General features: G+C 43.8%; 1 long non-coding RNA gene across 1 annotated transcript in view; it reads left to right on the top strand.

Moving 5' to 3' along the window:
- Positions 1-730: 730 nt before the first annotated feature.
- Positions 731-25,080, top strand: part of LOC133053437 (uncharacterized) — an 84,331-nt gene continuing 59,981 nt past the window's right edge. The window contains exon 1 of the long non-coding RNA XR_009692283.1: positions 731-865. This is a non-coding gene — a long non-coding RNA (uncharacterized LOC133053437). The remainder of the gene's footprint in view (positions 866-25,080) is intronic.

Here is a 25,080-nt window from a genome sequence, read left to right as displayed (position 1 = left end):
TTTCAATAAATACTCACCTGAACTGAAGCATGCACTTTGTGATATGTAGATTGCATTTTGATGGGGACAATCCAGAACACCATTTGTAGAGTGTCCAATATGTAAGACCAATTAGACCGGGGGGGGGGCGCATAAAATAGGTAGAAATTTGGGAAGATATCACAGTCCAGCCTAATTTAGAAGGCTGAGTGGAAGTACCAAGGCTGGGAGTGTGATCCAACATAGTGTCTTCGGAAAGTAACACTCTCTTGGAGTTGCTGAAACATAAAATTCAAGTAGGAGTAGAGCCTGAAGATGAGGCTAGAGGGAAGAAATGGAAATTCAGGCCAGACTCTTCTACATTTTACTAAGGAGTTGGGACTTTGTTCTGTAGACAATTGGGCTTCCCTGATAGCTCAGTTAGTAAAGAATCTGCCTGCAATCCAGGAGACCCCGGTTCTATTCCTGGATCAGCAAGATCTGCTGGAGAAGGGATAGATTACCCACTCCAGTATTCTGGCCTGGAGAATTCCATGGACTATACAGTCCATGGACTCGCAAAGAGTCAGACACAACTGAGCAACTTTCACTTTCTGTAGGCAATAGAGAGCCAGCATGTATTTCTTAGTTGAGTAATATGACGGAATTGTTATCTCCTGAATGTGGAGGGTGAGGGAGAAGACAGCAGACTGAAGGCGGGGAGATTGGGGTGGTTCATAGGAGGCAGACGTATGCTCTGGGTCAAGTCTGTGAGAAGCGGGACAGAGGAGCAGACCTCCCGGTTAAACACTGAGGTCAGCGAGGCAGAGACTGTGCCCGTTTCGGCTCACCTTTCGTCCTGGCCCCACCGAGCATCAGTAGGCTCTCAATGCTCAGGGATTTGCAAGTAAGTGACAAGACTGATTTGAGTGATGTTAAAAAAAAAAAGGACCGATGCAACTGGGTGACTTGGGAACTCCAAATAAACATGTTAGACTTAGTCGGCGAGCATAGTGCGTAGTGCAGGATCATGCTAGGAGGGTGGTTTTAACTGGCTGTCCTTTGGCCGTCAGATGACTGACTCAGAGTGTGTGTGCTGGAGGTGGGCTGGGGGAGGGCAGCGGCCGCGGCCCCTCCCTCTTGGTTTCCAGACACTGGATCTCCCTGCCTCCTGCCCCTTGACCTTCCAGGCACCTCTCCCCGGCCCCTCCTTGCCAGGCACACCGCTCTGGGCTAATTCTCGGCTACTCAGGTTTCTAGTCTAGCTTGCCCCAGAGGGCATCCTGCATAGCATTCCTTCTCCAGCCCACTCGGGGATTCTTAAGTTTAACCTCATTTCCATACTCCCAGCATTTGCCAGCAAATTCATTTGGACTCATTTTGAATAAGCTCCTGGGTGCTTGGCTCAGACCTTAAATATTTCACTTGATTTGTGTTTGAGAGGGGAGGGGAACCCACAAACAAACAAAAAATGATGGCTCTATATAAAATGACAAATATTTATTGGACTTTTCAAAATGCATGCAATAATTTTAAAGGCCTCTGGGAAAATGTTAAATTAAAAACTGTGCATTAAACAACCTGTGAAATCAACTGCTCTTGGTACATAAAGGTCTGTTTCTCCCATTGATGTGTATAGGCTTAGACCATTTGGCCACCACTATCTTTATAAATAGAAAGTGATGATGAAACATTGCATTTCAGTGATTCATAGGCTAATTAAAAAAAAAATACACCCTCACCAACAAAATTCTTTCTTCCCTCTTGCTTCAGTATGTGAATTACCTGTCTGTAATTCAATCGACTTAGAGAAATTGATCTATGAGGAGATTTTTAAATCTATAGTTTTACCACAATTGGGAGACTATGAATAACATAATTGACCAAATATAATTCTCATCTCTAAGGCTCACCCTTGATATGTCAATATTTCAGAAAGGAACGAAACCAACAATTATTGAGTACCTACTATGTGCCAGGTTTTGAGCTAAGTGTCTTTTTGATCCATTCTTATTTTAGCTTCATCTTTGCTGTGGCAAAATGTATATGTATATGATCTCTATCTTATAGATTAGAGAAGGACAGCTCAGGAAAGCTAAGTGCCTTGTGTGGAATGACCTAAGAAGTGGGCAAAGCAGGATTCAAGAATTCAAGCAGATGTCTGTAACCTGCAGAAGGAATGGTCATAGGAAGGAATGCAGGGACAGTTGTCAGACACCTCACTGGTGATTTTCTTCCTCTGACCTGGTTTGCAAAGCATCAGCTCAGGCACTGCACATTGCCAGTTAAATGGATTCAGAGGTCACTGTGTGCAAGAGAGGAGCCTCCTCTTCAGCAGGCCACACGTCAACTATCATGATTCCTTGGGAAGTACTGTCTTGTTGCTGAAGTTAGCGGGGATGCTCTTGCTGTAAGGGGTGATGTTGGTTTTGGGTTAAGATGGTGTATTAATTTCCTAGGACTGTCTTGGGCTTCCCTGGTAGCTCAGATGGTAAAGAATCTGCCTGCAATGTGGGAGACCTGGGTTCCATCCCTGGGTTAGGAAGATGCCCTGGAGGAGGAAATGACAACCCACTCCAGTATTCTTGCCTGGAGAATCCCCATGGATGGAGGAGCCTGGTGGGCTAGAGTCCACGGGGTCGCAAAGAGTCGGGCACGACTGAGCGGCTAAGCACACAGTGCCTAGGGCTGTGCTAAGAAAATACCGCATCTTGGGTGGCTTCAAACAATAGAAATCGATTCCGTCACAGTTCCGGAGGTCAGAGTGTTGGCAGGGTTGATTCCTCCTGGGGACTCTGAGAGTGAAACTGCCCCGTGCCTTTCTCCAGTTTCTGCTGGTTGCAAGGACTCCTTGGGGTTCCTTGTCCTGTAGATGCATCACTACAGTTCCTGCCTCCGTCTTCACATCGCCTTCTTCTCTAAGGACACCCTCATTGGATTTATAGCCTGCCTTAATCCAGTATGATTTCACCTCCATCCTTACCTTAGTCACACCTACAAATACCCTTTCTCCAAATATGGTCACATTCTGATGTTCTTGGTGGACAGGAACTTTTTTGGAGGGCACTATTCAACCCATTACAGATGGATGTTGTTTAAGGCATTTAGAAAGTATTTAGATAAAATGCTAGAAGCATTTGATGCTTAATTTTATTAAATATCTTTTTGACTTTCTCTGAGATAAAAAAATATCTTCATTGGCAGATTGAAGAGGGTCAATCTATTAACAGATTCTCTATTATTAAATGGTACTTTTACGATGGTATCGAGTTCTTAGTGTGTGCTATTATTGAAATACATTACTGGGCTCAGTTTAATAATCTCTTATTTAGAATTTTTGTATTTATATTCCCATATAAAAGAGAACTGCAGTTTGTGGTTTGAAGAATTTCAACTCAGTTACAGAATCATTCCTGATTCAAAGCAGACTAGGAATTGCCTAACTTTTAAACATTCTGGATAACATTACATGTTGTGAAAATCAGTTAATCTTTGAAATTACTTGCCTATTAAATCTTACAGACCCAATGCCATTTTACTTAAGTGACAGTATGAAACTTTAAAAAAAGAGTTCTATTCAAATAAATAGTTATTGATCTAGACAAATGGATCAATTTTGATAGCCTCTTGGAAACTGTTTTAGCATTTCACTATGATTTTTCAAACTAATTAGTTGAATGTCATATAGCATTCTTTAAAGGCTCTGCCCTGCTTCTTGTACATACATTGTGCTTTTGTGTTTCCTCCTTTTTTCCTCATTATTTGACTTCTCAGAGGTTATTTTATTTTTTGCCCTGCCACACTAAAGTGTCAACTTGTAAACATTTTGATTAGTTTTCTGCTTTTTCTGATTCTTACTTTACTAAGGAAACATTACTTATATTTTCCCTCTTATTTTCCAATTTAAATGAAAAGCAGTATATACACACATATATGACACACATTGAAATATACATATATTTAAACATTTAAAGTGAAAAGTTAGAGTCCCTTGGACTGCATGGAGATCCAACCAGTCCATCCTAAAGGAGATCAGTCCTGAATATTCATTGGAAGGACTGATGCTGAATCTGAAACTCCAATACTTTGGCCACCTGATGTGAAGGACTGACTTATTGGAAAAGACCCTGATGCCGGGAAAGATTGAGGGCAGGAGGGGAAGGGTTGAGATGGTTGGATGGCAGCACTGACTCGATGGACATGAGTTTGGGTGGATTCTGGGAGTTGGTGACAGACAGGAAAGCCTGGCGTGCTGCAGTCCATGGGATCGCAAAGAGTTGGACATGACTGAGTGAACTTAACTGATATATACATACATATATGACACACATTGAAATATAATATACATATATTTGAACATTTAAAGTTAAACATTTTTTTACTTACCTAATATTTAAGCGTATCTCATATTTGTACAGATGTATAAAGCATTTAATTTATGAATCTGCTTCCAATTATAGCATTTAACACATCTCATGTGGATTTATTTGTCACATATTAGCTTTTTTTTTGAGTCTTCTTTTTTTCAAAGTTTATTTTCTTACTGAAGGATAATTGCTTTACAGAATTTTGTTGTTTTCTGTCAAATCTCAGCATGAATCAGCCATAGGTATACATATGTCCCCTCCCTTTTGACTCTCCCTCCCATCTTCCTCCGCATCCCACCCCTCTAGATTGATACAGAGCCCCTGTTTGAGTTTTCTGAGCCACACAGCAGATTCCTGTTGGCTATCTATTTTACCTATGGCAATGTAAGTTTCCATGTTACTCTTTCCACACATCTCACCCTCTCCTCCCCTCTCCCCATGTCCATAAGTCTATTCTCTATGTCTATTTCCCCATTGCTGCCCTGCAAATAAATTCTTCAGTGTCATTTTTCTAGATTCCATATATATATACATTAGAATACGATATTTATCTTTCTTTTTCTGACTCACTTCACTCTGTATAAGATTCTAGGTCCATCTGCCTCATCAGAACTGACTCAAATGCATTCCTTTCTATGGCTGAGTAATATTTCATTGCGTATATGTACCACAACTTCTTTATCCATTCATCTGTCACTGGACATCTGGGTTGCTTACATGTTCCAGCTATTGTAAATAGTGCTGCGATGAACAATGGGATACATGTGTCTTTTACAATTTTGGTTTCCTCAGGGTATATGCCTAGGAGTGGGATTGCTGGGTCATATGGTGGTTTTATTCCTAGTTTTTTAAGGAATCTCCATACCATCTTCCATAGTGGCTGTATCAATTTACATTCCCACCAGCAGTGCAAGAGCGTTCCTTTTTCTCCACACCCTCTCCAGCATTTATTGTTTGTAGACTTTTTGATGATGGCCATTCTGACCAGTGTGAGGTGACATCTCATTGTACTTTTGATTTGCATTTCTCTAATAATGAGTGATGTTGAGCATCTTTTCATGTGTTTGTTAGCCATCTGTATGTCTTCTTTAGAGAAATGTCTAAGTCTTTTTCCTGCTTTTTGATTGAGTTTTTTGTTTTTCTGGCATTGAGTTGTATGAACTGCTTGTATATTTTGGAAATTAATCCTTTGTCAGTTGTTTCTTTTGCTATTATTCTCTCCCATTCTGAGGGTTGTCTTTTCACCTTGCTTATAGTTTCCTTTGCTGTACAAAAGCTTTTAAGTTTAATCAGGTCCCACTTGTTTACTTTTGTTTTTATTTTCATTACTCTGGGAGGTGGGTCGTAGAGGATCTTGCTTTGATTTATGTCATTGAGTGTTCTGCCTATGTTTTCCTCTAAGAATTTTATAGTTTCTCATCTTATATTTAGATCTTTAATCCATTTTGAGTTTATCTTTGTGTATGGTGTTAAGAAGTGTTCTAATTTCATTCTTTTACTTGTAGCTGTCCAGTTTTCCCAGCACCATTTATTGAAGAGGCTGTCTTTGCCCCATTGTATATTCTTGCCTCCTTTGTCAAAAATAAGTTACCCATAGGTGCATGGGTTTATTTCTGGGCTTTCTATCTTGTTCCATTGTTCTATAATTCTGTTTTTGTGCCAGTACCATACTGTCTTGATGATTGTAGCTTTGTAGTATAATCTGAATTCAGGAAGGTTGATTCCTCCAGCTCCATTCTTCTTTCTCAAGACTGCTTTGGCTATTCGGGGTCTTTTGTGTTTCCATATGAATTGTGAATTTTTTTGTTCTAGTTCTGTGAAAAATATCATTGGTAATTTGATAGGGATCGCATTTGGTGTGGATTGCATTTGGTAATATAGTCATTTTCAGAATATTGATTGGCATTTTATATATTACACAATCCCTATTTACTTACAAGTATAGGTGCAAATTTTAATTTTGATCTTCTCTGACCTAAGAGGTATTTAAAGGTGTGCTTACTCAAAATAATTGCAATTTTTGCTTTAATCTTCTGCTCTACATTTCTAATCTTATTACCCTTTGATCAATCACAGTCTTTTGGGGACTTATGTTTTTGGGACTGTATTTAGCTGATCAATTTGTATAGATACTTTAAAGACATTTAAAATGTCTTTTCTATAAGACAAAAGTATAATATACCTTTAACATTAATCTTACATATTAATTAAAATATTCTATATCCTACTTAAATTTTCATCTTCCTGATCTTTCTAAGAGTGTTAGTTTATGTTGTTTTAGTTAATTAGCTATTTGGTGAGGGAATAATTAGGTATGAAATTGGTTAGTGTCCTTTGTCTGTTTCCATGTGGGATTTATGGCTATAGACAATGCTATTGATGGTGGGTTCATATCCCCCATGTTTTTGTCAATATGTACTTCCATTTCTAATTATTTTGATTCCATATTTTGCATTTTTGTTTTTCCCATAGAGCTGCATGCCTATTATATTAAATTTAGATAATTCCTTTGTTAATATAAAATGAGACTGTGGCCATTACTCTTTACTGCATTTTATTCTTAATTCTACTTTGTCTGGTGGGTTAGTTACTCAACTGTGCCCAGCTCTTGCAACCCCATGGACTGTAGCCCACCAGGCTCCTCTGTCCATGGGATTTCTCAGGCAAGAATACTGGAGTGGGTAGCCATTTCCTTCTCCAGGGGATCTTCCCAACCCAGGAACTGAACCCAGGTCTCCTGCATTGCAGGCAGATTCTTTACTGACTGAGCCATGAGGTCTATCTGAATTAATTTTCACTCAAGTGTGATTGTCTGCTGTGCACTTCCATCCCATCCTGGAGGTAGATGAGAGGCATCTTCCACTAATATTTCCCTGAAGCCTGTGTGTGTGTGTGTGTGTTATACAGGTGTATAGCAGGCATTGCAAATGAGTGGAAGATGGTGAAAATTAATGTCAGGGAAATGAGACAGAATATAAGATAACATGCATTAAAGAATAATAGCCACAGTCTCATTTTGAACAGACAAAGGAATTGTCTGAATTTCATGTAATAGATGTGCAACTCACTGGGAAAAACAGTAGATTCAATATATATCAACTCAAAATAACCAGAAACAGAAGTAGAAATTGACAAAAAGAGTAGGAGACCTTAACTCTCATGCCCAGTGTCTGAAGTTTTCTAATGGAGGAAAGAAATGAGGGCAGGACAAAACTCAGCAGGGGCTTCTGTGGTTTACAGGATGGACTGTTCATTTCCTGCTAGGGACTTTCTGATGCAGTTGTTAGTGAGACAAGGTGATCCCAACAACTGCTCTTCCAAAAGCTGGGTCCTTAGGTCCTGGGTTCTGTGGACCTGCATTCTGGTGCTTTGGGGTGTGTACAACCTAAACAAAAACTACTATCAAGACAAGCACATAGTGCTTTGGTAACATCTGTGTGAAAGATGAGTCTGGTGGCCATTGATGATTTCCTTGGAACCCATGGTGCTTTGGAAAATGTTTGGGGAAGAAACAAATAATAAGTTCTGCCACCTCACCCCTTATTATTCATCCATTAAGGTTTTGTTGAGCAGCTAATGTGGCTACATGAGGAGTCCAGCCCTGAAAATAGCGAGGTCAATAAAACAGATGTGAGTCATACACTGTCCCATGAGATGGAAAGCCTGTCCCTCTGGAGGATAAAACAAATAAAGCTATGGTTGCAGGTCACCCATTTCCAAGAACCACAGCCTCAGAGGGGAGACAGATTCGAGGTGAGTTCCCACAATCCCCTCACATCTTGGAGAAGACAGTGGGAAAAATGATTTTTGTGATGAGGAATTGCTGGTGAGAAAAGTGATGTGACAGAAAGTGTCATAGCCTTGGGCTAAGAGAAAATCAGCAATTAGCCAGAGAGAGACATGTGCCCCTCCCCCCAAAAAATTGAAGATGGAACAAAATATCCTTAGTGTTTATATATATGCTAAGGAAAGGGGTTGCTGTGGGGAGCGGCCTCCTTTGCCCTGGTACAAATAAGTCTATAATCCATCGACAGATCCTGGCAGACTGAATCGAGAGCACTGGGAAAGTCCTGAGGTTACATTTTTCTTTTTGAAGAGTGCTGCCAAATTGCTAATTTGGACTCACGTTCTTTTTCTGCAACATAGCTTTCTCTGACCTCGAAGGAGCTAGGGTGTAGGCTGCTGAGTGTCTTAATGTTTGAGAATTGCCAACTCCGCTTCTCCTCCCGTAACTCTCGGGTGGATTGGTCCATAGGGTTAAATGGCTCATTGCAATTCAGCAAAGTGGCTTTTATGTGCAATTAATGTTTGTTAATTTGGTTAAATGTCAAAGTATACATTTTGGGGGGGGGCAGCTGGAAAGTTCCTGCTGTACAGCCTCCACCCCCCAAACCTTTTAAGTATCAAGGGGTGAGATGTTATTCTCAAACAAATGGAAAAGTGATACATATTCAGCATCTGTTTTAAATTGAATGGACAATACCTTACTTAAATGTCCCTCTTGGGAGATAAGACAGTAAGATGTCAGCACAACTGAGTTTAGAAGCAAAATTAAGGGGATAGTTGAGAAAACCCAATGAAAAAATATTGCCTTTGCCCCCTGTCCCCCAAGAAAGAAGAAGGGCTTTGAGTTAGCTGTTTGGCCCACTTGCTCGAATTCCTCATCTTTTTGTTTGCCCGGTATTTTAATATTCTTCCAATGCTGTTTGTATATTTTATGCTCTGGGTAGTTTTTTGTTATTCTTGGATGTGTTCATATATATATATATACTGTGTTCTGGTTCTGTTGCTTTGAGTGCTAAAGACTCAGCCACAGTTATAGGATTCTCATTATAGTGACCATTTTTATCAAAGTCTACTGTGCATTTATTAAAAATACACACAGTGAAAATATAGACTAACATACTTAATTCTTCAGCCCTGGCATGTGTCTATCACTAAAGCAGAAAAACGGTTGTCTTTTCCAAGTTTACAGGGGAAAAATAGGCTTAAAGGTCTCAGTCTTAGAATTTCTCTCATACTTCTTTTTCCCTAAGAATTGGATCCTTGCTATAACTCCGTGCTGGTTCAATTGTGCTGCAGACATGCGTGGGTAGAATTTAGGTGTGACTTGTGGATGTCCTAGATATTTTTAATTCCTTGTCTTGTCCTCTTTTTAAAAATCACTCTTTTGCATTGCTCATCTCTCTGTAGCTCCATGGCACAGTGCAGTGATGAAGTTCTGTCTGCTCCACTCACTGGCGACTCACCCTGCTGCATGTGGGAGTTCGGGCCAATTCCTTCTAAGCCTCAGTGTTATAGTCTCTCTTCCTTTTGTTATATGAACTGCCTTATAGTCATCACTCCTTTCTTCCTCATAGCCTCAGAAAGGAAGACCTCTGGGACCAAGACGTGGGGTCTATGGAGACGTGTAGTTGCTCCTTGCGTGAGGACAAGAGTCTTCCCAGTGGCTCTTCCACATTAGGCAGGATCACCAAAGCTGGCAGAGCATAAAGAACATATATTTTCTTGGTATGTTCATTGTTTGGGTCATTTTCAGAAATCCATGACCATGGCTCACTGATGATGCTTGCAGGGCCGGCTACATGGGCACTTACCTGGGGCCAGTTATGCAGGTCTCGGAGTTCAGAAGGTGCCTTCACCTGGTGTAATGCCCCACTGTTGCTGTCTTAAAAGTTTTTAACAATCTTTGAACAAGAGGTCCTCCATTTTGATTTGCACTGGGACCCACGAATGGGAGTTCCCATTTTCCTCACAGAGTCAGGGACACCTGTGTATGTGCCTCTCTGGGCCAGGAGAACATATTAGTATTCCCCAGGGTTCAAAGGAGAGAGCTGAGTTCAGTGAGGACTTAGTTGAACGTGCCAAAGCGTTTACAGTTACACTGGGTGGTGAGCTCATTCGCTGATAGCCACGTTTTTATGAATGGAAGGGAGCAATGTCCAAGGTACTTTTCGATTCTGTGGCAATCAGTCTTATCTGGGAAGCTCTCTGAATTTTGTGGCCCCCTAATCCTCGAAGGTTTCATCACTTTAGAGTTGATAGAGTCCTATATCCTACCGTAGTTACCCTTTGGTTTTTCTTTCTCTGAGAGTCCTCCATAATTTTGCAGACATGGTCTGTGAATTTCACCCAAAGAATGTACCATTGCTTCATGGGACAGGCTATGTCCAGGAACTAGACTATGGTAAGACAACAGAAACTTGTTTGACTTTCTCCCAGACCTTGGCTGGATCTCCATTGCCTACTGGAAACAAATGAAAAACAAAACAAAACAAAACAAAAAACCCTCCTCAGCCAAGCATTCAACACACATTTTGATATATTTATAAATATGTTTTTTCAGAGAAGTCCCTAACTTCAGGGGCTGGGAAGGACATTTTGGTGGGATCAGAGAAGATAAATGACACTTTCTCAGAGAAATGTGCCCACCTTGGTAATGGGGTGATGTCCCAGGACTTATGCTTAAGAATGGGCAGACAGGTTGGTGGAGAGAACCAACTGGAGACATGCTGCATGGTCTCTTTCTCTGACTCTGCCTTTTGTTTCCTTTTGTGTGTGAGATGAGACTTTAGTTGGGTTCATGAAGGAAAGACAGGAAATGATCCCACTCTGACAGAATGCTCGGTCGTAGAATTCCTACTCAGTGGGTGGAATTCTGGGCAGGATTCTGTTGATTTCTTTGGTTTTCACCCAATTCTTGACTTGGTGGAAAAGCGAATCCCTGGTCTAGATTCACTGTCTGTCCCACCCAGGGCCTCTCTTCTCAGGAAATGGAACTATGGTGGGAAAGAGTCTTGGAAATGGAATGGGGAAATTGGTTTGCAAGTTCTGGTTGTGTGAGTAGCCATCAAACTTTCTGAGTCTCACATTTCTCATACTTAGGAAGTGATGGGGTGAAGTTTATGCATTGCAGAGTGACTGTGAAGGTTACAGGCTACAGTCTGTGAAAACACCCTAACCTAGCATGTAGTACATAAGAGCTATTCACATTTTATTTAGTTGAACCAGAGCAGAGGAGTAACTCTGTGTGTATTGAATTTATTGTTATTAAATGTCCTTTTGGCAGGAAACCAGAGTTGACTGTATTTTTCTGTGTTTGCCTACTTAAGACTCCCTCTGTATTTTCTTATATATATATGTAATATATATATATATATATATATATAATATATATAAATAATGATTATGACGAAGAAACCCCAAATCACAATAACTGGTATTTCTGCCCTGCCTTCTACGCTAGGAAATGTGAGGGGAGCAGGCAGAAATCCATTTTACTAACATCATTAAGCTTTACCATGTTTTGGGCCAATGTAACACATCCGCTAATCCTGGAAGAATGTCAGAAGAGCAAGGAAGAAATCCACTTGCTCCAGCCTGCAGCTGAGCAGAGATCCTGGGTCTGGTTGACGAGAGAGAAAGAAGGTGCGAGCTGGCCAGCAGTCAGCCTCCAGACAGGAGTTCGCCTGTCCCAGCAAGGACAGAAGGAGCGAGAAGAGGACAACCAGAGAAAGGACAAGAGAGGCTCATGCATGTGACAGGGCACCGAGCGCAGACACCCTGACCACAAACCAGCAGAGCTACACACGGGCTCAGGTTCTGGCAAATCCGTAGCGGGTCTTCCTCCTGGGGTGAAGGCTTTTCCAAGAGGAGAATTAGAAGAGCTTCACTTCCATCCTAATGGCCCTTCAGAGGCCACTCCTTGTAGATTTGATTTCATATCTCCCAAGGGAAACAGATTTTTGTCTTCATGGGAAAATTCTACAACAGATTATCCTCACTGGGGTCTTACTTTACCTACCAGGATAGAAGAGGGGCACACTTTAGGCCTTCATGGAATTCCAGACTCACATTCCAAAGAACAAAATTGCATTTGTTCATGTTATAAATAATAATGCACTTGGACCTGGCACCCACTAGGCCTGGCTGCAGAAGATATATAATACAATTAGCCCTTGCTGGGAGCTGCCAGCTGACAATGCTGGCAAGATTTATGTGTTTGCTTTTTCTATAAGTAGAGTTTTATTTGATAAGTGCGGTCCAAAGACATAAAGAATTAATCCAGGGTCTGCATTGTGGGATATTTCCTCTGTAATATTAAATATTACACCTCTATCCAATTACATAAAATTATGTTAATATTATCTTCTTTGTTGTTGTTGTCTGCCTGTTTCATCTTTGTAGCCAAAGAGTTTATTAAAAGTAGTGACTGGCTTCCTTTCAGTAAAAGGTAGTTTTTTTTTTTTTAATCATCTTAGAAGACTACAATTATTTCCTTCTGAAAGAAACACTCCCGACTGGGGTGGAGGGTCTGGTTTTCATGACCTTTGCTCTGGACTCCTCCAACTTATAGCTCTATTCCTTATGGCCAACCTGAACTTCTAGGAGTAGCAACGTCACATATGTTGAATGCATGTAGGTAGTTGGTAGTGTAGAGAATTGGAAGTGGGCATTTGATCATTTCAAAGGGTTTGATACCTATCAAATACAGAGATGGGCTTCCCAGGTGGCTCAGTGGTAAAGAATTGCCGCTTGCCAATGCAGGAGATGCAAGAGACTCGAGCTCAACCCCTGGGTCAGGAAGATCCTCTGGAGTAGGAAACGGCACTCCTCTCCAATATTCTTGCCTGGAGAGTCCCGTGGACAGGGGAGCCTGGCAGGCTACAGTCCGTGGGGTCAGGGTTGCAAAGAGTCAGACACGACTGAGCACATATCACTGGGTGTTGTGCAGATCCTTGGGGCAGGGGGGATATATAGAGATAAAGACCCAACAGGAGGGTGATGGGGGGTAAGATTTGGGGATGAATTATTTTTTCAAATGCCCACATGACACCCAGGCATTCAGTGTGTTTACTGGTTGGTGGCCACTTAATAAAAAATCTATCTCAGCCTGGTGCTGGTGTGTGCAGTTTCTGCCAAGGGCCTCAGAACCTGGGAGAGAAAGCAAGAGGTGACATAAAAATTAAAGTGTGTAACATTCTGAGGTGAAAACAAGGAAGATCCACTCCTTCACACAGATGAACATCTTAGAAGAGCTAAGATACACACGGAGAGAACACGGATACACACTCGCCAACTGCCGCTTTCTGTCACACTTTACCAGAAGTGTGACCTGTAGCCCAATGCTGACTAGGTACTGTCTGTGGTGAGAAAGAACGCATAAATTGAGAGTTTGCCTTTAGAAAGCTTTATAGCAATTTAAAACTCTCTTCTTATGTTTGAGGAATCCAAGAGTTTAGAAAAAACACAAAACTTGACCTTATAGTTTGTGTTACATTGTTTTAATTCTACTGTTTGCTGGCAATGAATTTTTATTAATTAGAAATAAATGCATTAGAAAAAAGAAAAAGAAAATTGGGTTTTTCACTGGATGATTTGAAGAAAGTGTAGGTCTTAACAGATAGTACTTTTTCCATCCACAGAGCCCATTACAAAAATTAAAAGACAGCAGAGCCTTAATAAATGTTAACCTGACTTGAGCTTTGAACATGACTCAAATAGCTGCGCTAACCCACGACTTCTGCCGTCAGGAAGGGGAATAATGAGGAGAAACTAGGATTTAAGGCAGCATCCTGTGTCCCAAAGATATGTATATTGAGGCTTCACAAAAATTCCCAGAAGCAGCATAGTTAGAACCACTGTACTGGGTGGAAGACCAAGGACACACAGTTACACAGCTTAGAAGGGGTAGAGCCAGGTTTCAACCCCCAAAAGCAGATTGTTTCTTTTTCTTGACTTGCCTTGGCTTAGGGGAGACTTCCAGGGAGTGGGCACTGCAACCCATCTGTGTCCAGGCCCAGTGGGAAGCTTCTGTCAGTGTTCTCTCAGTAATTCCCTGAGAAGTCCTCTGAATTTATCTAGCTCTTTACAGACGAGGGATCTGAGTCATGAGAGGTTAACTGATGGAGGAAAAACCAGGCCAAGCGGGGTCTGACATCAGTTCTGTTCAGCAAGAGGCAAGCATGGCCCAGTAGTTTAGTCAAACCGTGTTCCTATCTGAGAAGGATAAGGGGGCTTGGTACCGCTGTGTAGGTTGTGCACTGCACAACACCAAGGGCTCTCAATCACACCATCATCCATGTAACGGAACCCCTTGGAGCTATGCAATGCACAGTCCCTGTGGCTCAGTCAATGGGCCTGGCTGAGAAAGGCAGCAGAGTCTGAAACCTGCGGTTCAAAATAGTCCCAGTGCACTTTTCAGAAAACACGCCACACTCCGCCCTCCGCTCCTCAGAGAGAATGCCTCTCCACACGACCTGCTGCCCCTATTGTCCTGCCCCCGGCACAGGTCACCGGTCAGAAACAAAGCAAGATGAGCTTGTGATACACCCTTTGTTGGTCCTTTAATCTCTGGCTCGCTGTGCTTTTATGAAATGTGAAAGTAGATTATGGGCTGTGAAACACCATAGAACTGCGTTAGGTAATGATTGGGATGTAGCAAATGCTGCCAATGATAATAAAGGAAGAATGAGGTCATAGGAAAACCCACTCACGTTTCAGCTACTCGTAGTTTCAGAAGATCCAGATTCCCCAAGAACAAAACAAGCATTTGTTCTTATTGATATCTCTGTTGCCCTCTCTTAGTAAATCTTGGCATGGAGTAGGCATTCAATAAATGCTGACACATGAAGACGGTGACAAAGAAATGAAGGGAAAGTTAAGTGATTGAATAAACAAAGTTGTAGGAGTTGCCAAAAGTGGGAGCTTGCTGCCTGGTGGTGATCTTTTTTTGGAGAGGTAAATTGGTGCCGATTATATGGTGGTACCTCTTTGGGTGTAGATTACCAGTCATGGGAACCAGTATTTACTGAGTCCCAACTTGTACATCAGTCACTGTGTTAGGCACTTATCCACATGCTAGTTCATTCAATCCCTTATCAGCCCCAGAATGTCATTACTGTGGTCTCCATCTCACAGGTTAGGTAGCTGGTCTAGGTTCACATTTGTAAGTGACAAATGTAGGATTTAAACAATGTCCCACATCACTCTGGAACATGCACTTTTCTGTCCTATTTGTTAAGCCAAGCAAAAGTGCCCCAGACTGACTTAGAGATAAATTTCCTTTTTGAAATCATGGGCTTTTCAAGGTGTTGGGTTTGTTATGTCCTTTTGTCTGTTGTCAGGTTCTTTATTTTCCCGGGAGAGCCTTTCTTCTCCTGGCACCTGGGGAGAGCCTGGACTCCAGGAGAGGATGCAGGGCAGAATCATAGATTCTGTTCTAGCAGCCAGCTGCTGCTGCTGCCTGCAAGGGCCTGACTCTAAGGTACTGAGAAGGGCTCTTGATAAACCAATCTGCACAGGTCACAAGATCCTGAGAGCCTTCAAGGGAAGGAAGGGGAGTGAAACAGAGAGAGAATAAGATGGTAAGAGGAAACCATCCTGGGTGGATCATTGCGTTATTATATTCATCTTTTCCACTGGTGCCTAGTGGTAAATACGCTGGGGACCATTAGGATTCAGGGTAATGAGAAAAAGAGGAAAAAAAGAATCACTTCCTTCTCCTGTCGTTTGATGCCATTGAATTTGGAGGTGGGGCTGCAAACTGCTGTCTGTCTCTCGTGGATGTTGTTAGTTTTACTTCAAAGCCCTGGAATTCTGAGGAACGGGCCTGGAGAGGGCTGTGTTTGCAGGGAGGAGGGGGGTAGGGCCCGTAGGTCAAGGGGGAAGAGGAGACTCACCAAGTGTCAACATCGTTCAGTCTTTCAACCTGTCAGCTTGGTGCCACTGCTTCTGCCAAGACCTGGAGGTTTCCCTGTGGCCCACACGTCACCTCGAATCTGACTTTATGTTTCCAGGGCATGGCTTATGAGCACCCTCCTCCCTTCCGCTTATGTGCTGACCCAGCATCCCTTCCTTTCACCGCCCGGGTGGTGGGTGAGGGCAGACTCCCTGGGCTGTGGGTCTCATAGCATCGAGGGCCCCATGCCAAGTCCACACCTGGGGCCGTTTGATGCTCCCAGGATGCTCTGCCCTCCTGCGCTGCTCAGAGGAGGCAAAGCCCTGGGTCTGGGGTTTTCAGTGGTGTGTGTTCACTCAGAGTAAATGCTTTCAGGATTTGAGGACAATCAACCAAAACTTCCCAAGCATGGTGCATGGTGAGGTGGTCCTCTTAGCCGCTGACGCCGCGGGGGCCTAAGACCCCAGGTGTCTTACTTTGCCGGGCTCAGCAGCAGTAGGGGGTTTGAACATATCCTTATTCCCTCAGGCTGCATTTGTCATGATTTGTAATGCTGAGCCACATGGAAGTATCTTCTGGTGCTTTCCTGTGCCTTTTTAGTCCTAAATCCTTCTTAAGGATTCCAGAGCAGGATGTCAGTGTGTTCTGTATTCATGGCCCATATTATAGTCAGAATCTTCTAGTTTAGCTGCCTACTAATGGCTCCTGCAAACCCATCTCTGTTCCCTGCTGGCTGGGTGGATGCTGGGCAGGCTGCCATCAGAATCATCCCTTTTTGCTCTTTCCAATGATTTGGGGCAAAAGAGAGAAAACACTGTGGTTGTTTGGGGGTGAAATTCTGCCTCCAAATAACCAGGATGTCTGGGCTTTCTTATCTGTGGGGTTTAATTCCCCGGAAACTTTCTAAATAAACCTTCCAGCTATTTTTTGTGTCGTTGCTAAAGTAGCTGACTAAGTGTTTATCTGCTTTAGAAGCTTTGAAACTCACATAGAGTCTGGTTCATAGGACTTTAGGGTCATGTTCTTTGCTCCTTTGATTTGGTGAGCTTTTTCCTAAGCACTCTTTGGTGTCTTTGGTGAGGTCAGTTAAAGGAGACTGTAATTTTTGCTATTCCTCCCATGTAGAGGTAGGCTCTTACTCTGTCCCTTTGAATCTGAGTGGCCTTGGTGACTTGCTTAACTGGTAGAAGGTGATAGAGGTGATGGTCAGAGACATCCACGGCTGGATCACACAGTCTTGCAGCTTCATCCTAAACCTGTTAGAACGCTTGCCCTAGGAATGCTCCCTCTGGGAACCCAGGTGTAAGGCCCAAGGAGAGACCACACATAGGCGGTGTGTTGACCAGCCCCAGATAAACCCCATGGCCAGCCTTCCCAGCCTAGGCTCCTGGCTTGTGAGTGAAGATACACCTTGAAAGAGTGACCCTGAAGCTCTGGTTGCATGACAGGTTAATTATTCCAGATAACAGATGAACCAGCCAGTTGAACCCACCCTGCATTTCTGATCTGAAAAAATAAGATGGGTTTTTATAATGGAGGGAGTGAGATAGCATGAAATTGCTGTGCATACAAGAGGTGCCTCATATGTCTTGGCTGTGGATAACTAACACTCATTTCAACCTCTTAATAATAGCTCCCTTGGGGGCAATGACATTAATAACCACAATTTAGAGAATTATTTGGGGCTTCCCTGGTAGCTCAGCTGCTAAAGAATCCACCTGCCATGAAGGAGACCCCAGTTCGATTCTTGGGTTGGGAAGGTGGAGGGCATGGCAACCTACTCCAGTATTCTTGCCTAGAGAATCCCCATGGACAGAGGAGCCTGGCAGACTACAGTCCATAGGGTCACAAAGAGTTGGACACGACGGAGCAGCTAAGCACAGCACAACTCATAGGATTATTTAGAAATGTAAAGTCATCTTACAGATCACTTCACATTTTCAAAAATTATATGAGTATTTTTACTAATACAATCTTTGTTAGTGCCATCATTACACTAATTTGGCAGGTAGGAAAATATGTTTTTCTCTCCCATTTTAGAAATGCAAACGGACCCAAGGAGGTCGAATGTCTCATCCCTGGTAATAGTTTTCATGACTCCAGGCCCTGGTATAGGATCGTCTCACAGTTCAACCTCAGCAGTAGCACAAGGGGTTATGATCAGGAACATGACAGAGACAGATTGTTAGTCAGGACTTGTCGTTGAAGGTGAGGGTCTATGGGGTTTGGCATGCTCTTTCCATCTTTCTTTCCTATTGAAAATGAGATGTGCAGAAAACCCAAGTGTCTTCAGATGTACTCGGACTCCTCTCTAATTTCAGAATTTGATGGCAATGGCTTCTCATTTGTACCAATTGTAGAACTGCTTCTGGCTGACTGTGAAGAAATGCCTATCAAAGTTCAAAACTATTATCTTGAAGAGGTCAGTGAGAAGAAAAACAACATCTTATCAGCTGGGATCCAAGTTAATGTTTCTCCATTTATTCTAACCCTTAGTTGGGGGTGTCAGAGGGATTAAGGGGTGCCTGAGTCATAAGACTTTAGTATATAGCACATGACACGTCCCAGAGGAGCCTGGACTCTGGGAGCTAAAGGGGCCTCTGCTTGGGGATAATTTCAAGGGGAGTATCAGTTACGGGGCATGTGAGGAGTCTGAACATGTCACAGTCATCACCAGATGAAATGTGGACTCCTATGTGAGCCTGCTGTGGGCTGGGCATGGTCAGGTGCTTTGCGTACATAATATGACTTAATCCTTCCAAAAAGCTATGAGGGAAGGAAGGGAAACCAACTGTAAACCAACATATATAGAGATATAGACATAGACATATAGATATAGATAGGTATATCTATATCTATCGATCTATCTATCTATCTATCTATATATTCTTAATATGGGCTGTGTAGTCAGCCTGATTTAGGATTAGATCTCGACTCCACGATCAGTATATAATTGAGGTCAAGCAGACTGTCTCTAAGCCTCAGTTTCCTTGCCTGAAATTCAGCATGATACAAGTAGAGGGAGTGCTTGGCCTAAAGTCTGCTGTGTGTTCCAAGCTCGTGGTTGGTCTTCACCACCATCCCCACCATCACTGGTATATCATGATCACAGCAAGCCTTGATCATTCCCATTTTCTAGAAGGCTCAGTGATCCGAGGCTCAGTGCTCTTTGGTTTGGGAAGGGTTTTTAAGTTGTGCTAATATCCTGCTTTATAGAACTGTTTTCTCCTAAAGAGGAAGTTACTCCTTTTTCAACTACTTTTCAGTTCTAATTATCTGAAAGAGAATGTCACCATGTAATGCCAATAGGAAATTAATGCCTCTCTAACACTTGTTGACAGAGAAAGCAGGCCTTAGGATCAGAACTCTGGACAGGAAATGTTATATGACCAGAATTTAAGAATCTGGCTTTTATTATAATTTCTTCATATTTCCATTTTATTTATGTTTATTTATTTATGTTGTTGTTCCAGTCATCAGGTTGTGTCCTACTCTTCACGACCGCCTGGACTGAAGCACATCAGGCCTCCCTTTTTCATTTATTTATTTAATTTATGGGAAATAGTAATCCATAGTTGCACACTTGAAGTGGCGATTAAAGTTTCTTATGCCATACAATTAAGGGAAAGGGTAAAACAGTAGGTTAAAATAAGCAGCAAACAGTAAAGAAGGTGCCCGGATACGGCATACATGGTGAAGGTGGTAGGTGGGTGTTTGTACACTTCAGTGCTGCCTCCACAAAAATTCATCTTGGCTCCAGGCTCAGAATTGTAGTGTGTCTCTATCTATTTATGTCCCTCCTGAGAAGTCTACTGTGGTGTCAGAACCACCCAGGAGAACCTCATAAACTGGCCCTGACCCAGTGGGGGTCTTGGAACCAGTTCTCACCAGCTCCCGAGAGCTGACTGGACACGTCTCTCTCCTTCTCTGTGTTAACTGGTGGCACACTGGCAGCTGAAACTGGCCGTGGTGAGGACACTTACACCAGAAAATCAGCAAACGCCACGAATCAGGGCTTTCTTCTTTTTCTTCAGGAGAGACCTGGTTGCATATTTTGCCCCTGCCCCAAACCTACTGAAGCAGGAGCTCCGGGGAGAAGGGCCCCAAACACCTGTGCTTATTAAGTCGCCGCCTAGGTGATTCTGCTGCTCTGCGTACATTCTGTAACCACCACCGCCTCAGAAAACTCTCTGGAGGAGCAAGCAAGCCTTGCTTCCTCGAAGCCACTCTCCCTGCCCCACCCGCAGTGTCGCTAGCCTCCCGCCCACGGACGGTTCCGCTACCAGGAGGGAAAGTGCTGCGGCGGCTTCCCTACCTGCTGAAGCAGAAACCCCGGGCAGGGCCGGGGAGAGCACTCATTTAAGCACAGATAGCCGGAATAATTGCTGAGCGGATCTGCAGAGTGACTGGCTAAGTAAATTGCTTTTGTGCGTGTCAGGTTTCTTCGAGTCTGCCCCGGGTACTGGGGGTGGAGAGTGGTGGGGAAGGGGCTCCTAGAGAAGCTCAGGCTGGCAGGGTGAGCCCCTGGCTGCACCTCCATTTCCTACTGCAGGGCCCGCCCGGCTGATCTCCCCCGGAGGCTCTGACGGCTGGGAGGGGTCACCCCCACACCCTGAGATGGCAGTCTGGAGCTGCGGCCGTGTCAGCCTCCCCCAGTCCTGGAATTCAGATCAACAGGCACGCAGTCCGTGAAATGGTGGGCTGATTTCCCTGTAAATAAAAGGCTACCTACCCATTCCCAAGCATCTAATATGTGGCATTTCGCACACCACGCTGGTTTTATTTAGAGCAAAGTCATAGTGACCACACAGGCAGAGCATATGAGGCACGGTTTTAAGCCTCCTTTTGTCCATTAACTCATGAAGATGGACAGCAACGCTATGCGGTGGGTATTATTCTTCTCCACCAAGGAGCAGAGTGAAGGCACCTTCCCAAAGCCACAGAGCGAGGATCGCTGTGGGGCTCACCTGCCCCCCACCGGCCCCCGTCAGCTGAACTCTCGTCCACAGAAGCTGAGCTGCCTCTCACCCTGGGCATCCCTCATCCCCTCCGGGAAACCCTGTGCAGCGGGTGACGGTGATGATCATGCTGCTGAGGACAGGACTGCTCCAAGGAGCGAAGAGACTAGTCCCAGATCCCACAGGGAGTAAAGGAAAGAGCCCCCAGGAAATAAAGAGCTGCAACAGATAAGCGCGGGACCATTCTGCGCGTGGGGCAGCCGTGCTCACAGCTTCACAGGGTGGCGATGCCTGCTTCAGGACCACAGAGCTTGAGATCAGGAGCCAGAGCTCAGCGTCGCGGCTGAAGCAACTTCCCTGGGGGTCAAGGTCTACCTCTGCAGCCCAGGAGAGTCCCTCAGCCTAGGAGTTTCTCTCCCCTTTTGCAGAGTGGTCACACTGTGCCATACACCTGAAACTATCAACATCATAAATCAGCGACACTGTAACAAGTGAAAAAAGAGTAGCTCAGAAAATATTAGCTCAAGATAGCATCTTGAACATTTAATAAACTAGCATGGACAACCCTCTTAGCAAAATTCCTGACAAAGCAGGGGGGAGAAAAAAGTGGTGTTATTGTTAACTGTTTCCACTCAAAACTGGATGCTACTGGTTGCTATCATGGTTGACCTACGGGAACATACCTCGAAGCCTGGAGCCTGCTGTCCCTAAGGTTAGTCCTGCAATTAAGTCCTAAACGCAGTCAGGGCTTTTTTCCTGGCTGACTTCCCACAAACATTAACGTGAGAGGGAGAAGGGGTGATTGACACAAGGTCCAGATGTGCAGCCCTCCTGAGACGCTGGGCTGGGGGAAGGGACACGTTGCACTGGTTTTCTCTCCCCAGAGGAACTCACTCATTTGTCACCACCTGGTCTGACCTTGGGGTTGACCCCCTGCCCCCACACAGTGGCAGTCTCAACATGGAACCAGCTGGGGATCCATTTGATCTCAGAGTGGTCCTCTCAGACCGAGAGTAAACTCCCCTTTCCTGTCTGCCGGTCACAATGAAGGCTGCCCTGTCTCCCGCTGGACAAAGTAGACATATTGGTTTCAATGTTTGATCCTAGAATGTCAGCAGTGGCCCAGATGTAATGCAAGAAGCTGCCCAGGGCTTCTTTTCATTCTTATTTATGTTTTAAATAATTCAGAATATTCTAAGTGCAGTTCTTGGTGATTGAAGACAGTTTAGAAAATATAAGTGAAAGTAAGAAAAAAAAATTTAAACCACGAATCCTACTTATCATCAGCATAAGGTATCTAGCTTGATAGTCTTTATCCAACTCCAGTTCTCTTACAAAGTAATGGAATCACTGCTTATAAAGTAAGGGAATAAATAATAAATATGAAGTGCTCAGTGGTTTAAACAGTCTCAATTTTGTTGCTTAAAAAAATCACATGAATAAACATTTTGGACCTTTGCCTTGAATTTTGAAAAGGAAAGGGCTGTTCTGACCTCTTCTGGATGAAGGTCTCAGGAAGACATAGGATATGAATGGTCTTTGCCCCACTCTGGTACCCACGGGGATGTTATATTCTACAGCCTGAGAGGAAAGAATTCTGAGTGTTTAAGCCTGTTTCAGACGGAGTGCCTTCCTGGAAATTAACAACGAGGACACAGGTAGACTTGGGTTCGCCAGGCACAGAAAAAGGCTCTTTCCTACTCACAAAGCCATTCCCCGAGCTTCCTGGGGTGCACGGTGAGAGGAGGAGGAGACGGAAGAGGAGGCGATGGAACAGGAGAGCCAAGCTCCTTCATGTTCGCGAGGCTGGTGAGGGGGAGGAGAACCTGGCCCATCAACCCCCGTTGGCTGTACCTTTCTAGCTTCATCATGATTCAAGGTCTAGTCCTCCTCTTTGCAAGCCCAGAATGACCCTGCCTTGCAGATGGAAAAGGTGTGCTGTTGGTTCAGCTGGCCCAGTTTCTAGCCCCTGAATGGTTGCAAGGGAAGCCAAATTGCAATCAGGAGGTTGCTTGGTGAAAACGTGCCATAAGAACAGAGCGAGTGGGTGATGGAAGCGGTCTGTGCCCTCAAGCTTGGCCTCCCATCTCCAACCAGGAGGAGAGGGTGGCCAGGGAGTCTGGACCCGGAGGCAGCCTGGGGTTGGACATTCTCTATCCTGTCTTTTCTATTTAGAGTGGAACAGGATTTGGAGTCAGTGGACCTGGCAAGTCACTTGGGTTTCCCTTGCCTCAGTTTTACCATCTGTAGATTGGGAATGATGTAGTATCTGCCTATGTGATTCGTGTAAACTGCCTGGCATACTGCATCGCTGTTACCAAGAACCATTTTCTTTATTTCCTTCATGCTTTGGTTTGTTTTGTACAGTAATGTAGCTGCTGAAAGTGAACGTGTTAGTTGCTCAGTTGTGTCTGACTCTCTGGGACCCCGTGGACTGTAGCCAGCCAGGCTCCTCTGTCCATGGAATTCTCTAGGCAAGGATACTGAGGTGGGTAGCCATTCCACACTCCTTGCTTACTTAGATCAGGAGCCATTCTGTCCCATTAAATGACCGTTGCTTGGCCTTCAACTAAAAGTAGTTGCTGATAACCTGTGTCCATGACTCCTCTTTTGATTCCTGCTCTTAAGACCTCCCTCAGGCTTCCCAGCGGAGAAGGCAATGGCAACCCACTCCAGTACTCTTGCCTGGAAAATCCCATGGACGGAGGAGCCTGGTAGGCTGCAGTCCTTGGGGGTCGCGAAGAGTCGGACACGACTGAGCGACTTCACTTTCACTTTTCACTTTCATGCATTGGAGAAGCAAATGGCAACCCACTCCAGTGTTCTTGCCTGGAGAATCCCAGGGACGGCAGAGCCTGGTGGGCTTCTGTCTATGGGGTTGCACAGAGTCGGACACGACTGAAGCGACTTAGCAGCAGCAGCAGCAGGAGGCTTCCCAGATCTACAGGTGAGGTTGAATGACGGGATAATCCAGGAGAGGAGATATCGTTGTTGTTCAGTCACTCAGTCGTGTCTGACTCTGCAACCCCATGGACTACAGCACATCAAGCTTCCATGTCCTTCACTATCTTTAGGAGTTTGCAGCTCTTCACATCAGGTGGCCAAAGTATTGGAGCTTCAGCTTCAGTATCAGTCCTTCCAGTGAATATTGAGGGTTGAGTTCCTTTAGGATTGACTGGTTTGATCTCCTTGCAGTCCAAGGGACTCTCAAGAGTCTTCTCCAACACCACAGGAAAGGAGATAAAGAGTTTCAAACTTAGATCACAGTCTCTAGGAAGAGTCAATTGACATTCTTAGTACCTGGAGGTTTAATACACCTTGTAATCTTCACTCCTGCCATCCAGTCTAGTAGATACCGTTCTTTCCTCCAGTCCCATTTTTTTGGGGGGGAGCGGGAAACACACACAAATGCAAGAGAAAATCTTAAGTGCCTGATTGGGGAAGGACCCCTACTCAGACCTAACAATATATGATACAGAACAGAACCTAATCCAGATCTCATTTCATTTATAAGAAAGTGTTTATTAGCAAGCATTAAGATTATAAGGAATTAATTTTAACCCAGAAAGGAGTACATTTTGCAGGCAAGCAGAAAAACTTTAGAATTTTTTTTTAACCTCAGTTGACATCTAGGGATTTGATAATTTCCTTAAAAAAAAGCTGGTTTGAAAGCCCAGCCATTTGTATGTAAACTTTCTCCATTAGTCGGGCTAATTGCTTGAGGACTTGCCTACTAATCTGGCATTTTCTCCTTGCCTGAAGCCCCTTATGGTCCCCACAGGGATTTAGACTCTCCTCTGGTGTGTAAAAGTTAGATCAATTGATAACTTACAGAGCACAGATGCCAATCTTGACTACACAGAGCCCAAGATGGCCTGAAAAACCTCTTCTCATTCTGTTTTTCCATCCATGTTTTAAGGCAGCATTTTGTAGAATGAGGGACCTTTAGTCCTAGACACTCTCCATTTTGGTGCTTTGGGTAACTTGATGCTTTCGATAATACCAGAATGCATCATAAGACAGTTGTTTGCTTTTCATTTCTCTTTCAGTATTTCTGAAGGTGTCTAGGAGGAAAGGTCAGTGTGATGCTGGTATAAATTGTCAGTCTCTTTCTGGG

This window comes from Dama dama, chromosome 4 (assembly GCF_033118175.1).
Source record: "Dama dama isolate Ldn47 chromosome 4, ASM3311817v1, whole genome shotgun sequence".
Classification (NCBI taxonomy): domain Eukaryota; kingdom Metazoa; phylum Chordata; class Mammalia; order Artiodactyla; family Cervidae; genus Dama; species Dama dama.
This window is presented reverse-complemented; position numbering and strand designations above follow the sequence as displayed.